General features: G+C 32.8%; 1 long non-coding RNA gene across 1 annotated transcript in view; it reads left to right on the plus strand.

Moving 5' to 3' along the window:
- Nucleotides 1–5747, plus strand: part of LOC143648007 (uncharacterized) — a 56333-nt gene extending 50586 nt beyond the window's left edge. The window contains exons 2-3 of the long non-coding RNA XR_013158309.1: nt 375–486; nt 5660–5747. This is a non-coding gene — a long non-coding RNA (uncharacterized LOC143648007). The remainder of the gene's footprint in view (nt 1–374; nt 487–5659) is intronic.
- Nucleotides 5748–6000: the final 253 nt, after the last annotated feature.

Consider the following 6000-nt stretch of genomic DNA (forward strand, 5'->3'; position numbering starts at 1 on the left):
CTCTAATTTAAGCATCTTAACAATTAAATCAAGCATCATTCATTGCAGCAGGCACGCCTCCTAGCTGCAGATGGAATCAGCGACAGATGAGCGTCACATGCCATTGGCTCTTGTCCACAGCAATAGAACTAGGCACCTTCACCTGGCCAAATTGACACCTGACCCTAACTACCACACTATCCATCTTTTATTATTTTCCACATTTTCTGAGCTGCGACAGTTTTGTAGTCTACATCACACTGTTCAAGCACTTACTTGCAAACTTCTTTAAATTGTTCCCAGAAGGTTCATTATGTTGAGTATATGCAAATGAATTTAAACTCTTAAAGTGTTTTTACATTATACTTGATTCTATCTTTGAATTTTTCATACAGATTGCCACCTTGAAAAATAAATCCTTTAGACTTCTGTCCAGGATAGGATGCAAAGCCTTGGTTGGAATCGGAACCTTTTTAAAAAGGCCTTGGAATCTGAATCTTTTTTACTGTGAGTATAAAGTATTTACTAAATTGAAAGTAATGTATGTGTTGACACTTATTGATTTTAAGATGTCAAATATGCATTTCAGGGTTGAGAGTAACTAATACATTAAACAGCCATTTGTTGAGATTTTTTTTTTTTCTTTCTAAGTATTGGTCAGTGGGGTATGGGCGTTAAGAAGTGACTCTTTGCAACATAAAGCTCCAAGTCAGTGAAAACAAATGTGTAGCATACAATAAGGATAAATAACTATAAATACTAAATCATGATTATTATGAAGAAAATAACCTCTGTGGATATGAAGAAAAATAGGGACTTGATTACAAAGTGCAATTTCCAACATTTATTAAGCTAACCAAGGGCAAAATAAGGATTCTTTAAGTCCAGCTCATTTTTCTAATTCAATCATTGCAGCATAGTCCTCTTGTTTAATTTTGAACTTTTTATGTATCAAATATAACAGCAAGTCATGCCAACAGCCTTTGCAGGTGGATATCATCATAATCATCATCAACACAATAGGAGTCATGATAATCTTCATCTCGCCCTTTGCTATGGTAGCTGTCTGCATTCTTGGTAAGCCACATTTGTTGAAATCCTCTGTGGCAAGGTATGCTAAAATTCCAGCATCAAATAATTAAAAAGTCAAGTTTCATATTAGAAAAGGCAGCCTTATAACCCAATGGAAAAATTTTCAGAACAAAAAAAAAATGAACTTCATGAATTTACTTGAAATATTTACATCTCTGTCTTAAAGCCATCCATCCATGAAGTTGAAAAATAAATTACACGCATCTCCTTTGTAAAGAATGTTGAGTATGCATTCTTTTTTTCAAAGTCCAAAACCCAGATTTCTCTGATTGAGAAAAAATCAAAGCATCCTTACTGCTGCATTTTTTAAGCATGCAAACATAAGAGATCTGGAGATGACTTACACTTTTGTAAGGAATTTTCATTTAAAAAAAAAAGCTTTGTCTTGTCTTCTTAAGAAGAGAAAATTGAAACTCCTATGTCAATTCAAACAATATAAAATAAAAGGCATAAAAAGAACCCAGATGTGAGAAGGAATGCAAATCACCATACTAAGAAGCTGAGAAAATTACTCAGCAGGATCCAAAAATAATTAGGAACTGAGTGAGCACATTGGTAAAATATTAAAAGTACTTTTGAAAACTTTTAAGTGGCAATGCATTTAGAAGACTTTTTTTCTTTTTGGACAGTATAATGAGACTTTTCTGAAAATAAATTACCAGTGGGGGTTAACTGCTGTTGCAACATTTATTTTTCTTATTACCTAAAACAGAACAAGAAAGTGAGGTCTGTGTGAAGGTAAGTTCTTGTTCAAAGAAATATTTCAACGTGTTTGTTTATTGTCTACATTTGAATTCAAGGACAGGGAAAAACAGAAATTTCATGTACAGATATTCTTTGTTTATCCAGTTCACTTCAATTGAAAAAAACAAACAAAATCCCTCAAAGTATGAATTCGTCTAGAGAGTATTCCAGAACTTGCTGCTACTTGCATTTTAACAGCATTACTGCTTTTCTTTAGGATCTTTCATCTGATGGAGTATAACAGTGCATACTATTCACTTCCTTGGCATATTTATGGCTGCAAAAATAAGATGTCAGCTGTAATAAAAACTTCCAGTGTTAGTGGATTAAAAAAATTTTAATGTTGTCCATGGGTTAAAATGTGGGGGTGATATTGGAGCATAAAATAATGTTTGAAAAGTTTGTATTAGTGTATATTATCCATTAGTAAAGAGTACAAATTATAAGATAATTATTTTCTTCAACTTTAGAAAGAGTCGATTTAGAAGAAGAAACAGCTCTCAGGTAAATAATCAGAGAGTAAGGATCAATTGAATGGGACGAAATTAGGTATCTGAAGAAAAAGTACCAATGAATGAGTTATTTATGAACATGGAAATATAAATACAAAATAATAAACAAATATGTTACGTAAAGCACAAATCATACACAGGTAAAAATAGTTTACAAATGGATACTGATAAACCAGAGGCAGCCCCTCAGTGGATCCACATAGATGAAATAGCAATGCCAGCAACTGGTTTTTAGAAGATTTAATTCTATTTTGAATATTGAAGTTGAAAATTTTTAATATTTTATATCCCGTGTTTCTCTCCTCCCACACCAACTTCCACCCAAGTTCCTCTAATTACTTCTGAAATACTTAGCTATATACTCACTTGAAAAATATACTATGCACATTTTTCTCTGTTTATGCTCAGTATACCTCTGGTATTACCGGTAAAGCCACACAAACAGGAGACTTGGCATGACCCTACTGAAATAATATTGCTTTTTGTTTTTCTGGAATCCTCCCTAAATAGCATTTTGCCAGTGACATTTTATACTAAAACTGTTCTGCTAAGGTATGGAGAATCATTTTCCTCATCCTATACTTATTCAAAACGCCTGTGTGTTTTATATCAATTTGTCTAGTTGAGTAAAAGGAGTGATGGTCTGAAATTTCAAATACTTCAGGATGACTACCTTTCCTGTTTCTGTTTGCAAGAACTTACTTATACAATAAATTCACGTTGGCTGGTTAGTGGACTAGTTTCTCAAGTATCTGTTCTGGCCCACAGATTCCTCTTAACTTGGGTGTGGAAGTTATGGTAGCTTCTTGGACTCCTTCCAACAAGAAACACTTCTTGCTTCCCAGGTATCCACATATCCAAGTATTCTGTAACCAGTTTACTAACACAATATCAGTGTTTCATTTTAAACTTTCATTTAGTTGAGTTAATTGTCTTTGATGCTACCTAATGGCATTTGCTTTTCAAACCTATGCTAAAACAGCACCAAAATACTCTTCTTTATGTGGTGCTACTCCTGAAAAAAATATTAAAATGCTTGAATTTCCATTAATAGGTAGTAATCAATTTGACTCAGTGACCCAGAAATAAGAAAAAAAAATCTTGGTTGAAAAATCTCAAGTTTTTGCTTGCTATAAGGCCTCAAAACTTTAAAAAGTAAGATAACATTGTAGCACAAATCTGTATGAATATTATGTAGCTATGTGCATAAACAAAACTAGCCTGACCACTTGTTATGCAAGTGGGTGTGTGCATGTGTGTTTCCATTTCATACCACTTCTTGTTTGCAAGATACTTCAGGGTAGTCATAAAATCATTATCTTTATCATTGCAACATTCAGGAGAGCTTGTCACAAGGTAGCAAAAATAAAGATTTAAAACCCTAATTGCTACCAGTATTGGTTTTAATAAAATTCCTGCCAGTGATTTGAAACTAACTTAGTTCAGGGCTCAGCATATCATGACCAGAAGGCCAAATCCAGCAAATTGATAGCTATGGATTTATTTTTTAAAAATATGCAAGAATAGATGGAATAGACTAATACATTTCCATTTGCCATCTGCTCCAATACTTACCAACATACTGATCATCTTTTCTTTAAGCAAATTCTGCATTGTTTCATCTGCAAATTCTAAGCACATGTAAAAAAATTTAAAATAATTATTTATATCTAATTCCAGACTATGTTCAAATTGGAAATTGGAAGTCATTCCAAAAATATATTTTTATGTTTAGTTTTTGAATCAGGATCCAGACTGAACCACACATGGCATGTGGTTATGTCTCTTAAATAACTTCTAATAGGTGCTCCCATTACAAATAATTATGCCATTCTTGTGGAAGAAAGTTGCCATTTGTCCTATTGAATATTCTACTTTCCTTAATTAGGAATTTACACCACTGTGGTGATCTCCATATTTCTATGTCCCATAATTCTGTAAAATGTATTTAGAGATAGAGGTTACATTATAATCAGGTCTAATTCATTAGCAGAAATAAATATATAGACTATCCTATTAACTTCCTATTGCATCACCCAGGTTGCACATGCTGCCTGATCAACTTGATTTTAGTGCTATTAATATGGATTGGTGGGTTTAAGTGTCATCTCCATTCACTGACAATTCTCTCACTAATCTTTCACCTATTGGTTTAATAGTTATTGATGGTAGTTGCCTACAGCCATCATTTTATTGATATTTGAAAAACAAAGTCTCTAATTCAATATTCTTTTTGAACTTACTACCTAAAATTTTTCCATAAATAACAAATCCTTACCAGCTAATTAGTTAGTTTGAAATGAGTTTGTATAAGAAAAGTAGACTAAATGCTTGATTGTTTCTTCTACTTTATTCAGTGGTTATAATAACTAATTGAATCTCATGGGATTTCCAAAGATACAAATTATTTTTAAATGTAATTAAGTATAATTATAATCTCCTGGTTATTTTTCTATATACATTGATGTATTTCAATCCACTATAAGCATTATTTTTTTCTGCTTATATTCCAATTGGCATATTTTAAAGATTTCCTTGGGCTTCCTGCTTCCTGGAATACACACCTTGTATAATCCCTTCCCCTTGAATGTGGGTGAGACTTACAAATATGATGGGATATCAAACGTGGCAAAAAGGGATTTTAAAAATGCAATTAAGGTCCATCATTAGTTAACATTCAGTTAATCAAAATAGAAATCATCCTGGGTGAACCTACCTGGACTTCTCAGGCAAGTCCTTCAAAGCCACAAGCAGCAACAGACACTCTCCAGTTGGCACAGAAGGAAGTAAACAACTAAGTTATAAAATATCTATGGAGGAAGGCATGTGGTCAGGAGGTAAGGATAAATGACAGAACCTGAGAATTCTTCCTCAGTCAACAAATGACAGTGAAGGAAATGAATTTTGCCAACCAGTTAGCTTGGAAAGGGATGTGAGATCAGATGGAATCTCAGTTCCAAACAGCACCTTGATTTCAACCTGGTGAAAACTCTGAGCAGAGGACTCAACTAAACTTTATGTTGATTCTTGACTCACAGAAACTGTGAGATTAAAAAAAATGTCGTAAATCACTAAATCTGTAGTAATTTGTTACAAAGCAATAGCAAGCTAATACACACAGTGATGTAATTTTTATTTTGGTAACCACCCTTGCTTTCGTGGTCAAAAACAATCACAGATTTTTCTTATATGATTTGTAGCCCAAAATGGTATCAAGTGCTTTTGTTGCAATGAACTCTTCTCCCTTCAAGGGGGAAGCAAAATTTCAAGAAAGCAATTCAAGAACCAATACTGCTCATTCCTACTTAATATTATTTGCTTATTGTTTTTAGAGTGGACAGATCCAAGAAATTGGCATTGTTTTAAAGAAAAAAAAATAAATCAAGAGTTCAAAAAGATGGTCCAATAAAAATGTAAGACTGTAATTTGGTTTTACTTGGCTTCTTTGTTTCACATTTGAGTCCCTTTGTATTTGAAAACGCTGTTTTTAGCCTTAATAATGCAATAATTCATTTACTTTAACCTACTATATCTATAATAGTTTACAGGTACTATCTTTCTAGAGTAGTTTAAGCATTAGAATACAACATTAATACAAAAATAAGATTATTCAATGTAGTTTAGGATTTTTGAGGCTCATTTTACACTTATACTGCATATGCACTCTTTCCAT

Source organism: Tamandua tetradactyla, chromosome 10, assembly GCF_023851605.1.
Source record: "Tamandua tetradactyla isolate mTamTet1 chromosome 10, mTamTet1.pri, whole genome shotgun sequence".
Taxonomy (NCBI): Eukaryota; Metazoa; Chordata; class Mammalia; order Pilosa; family Myrmecophagidae; genus Tamandua; species Tamandua tetradactyla.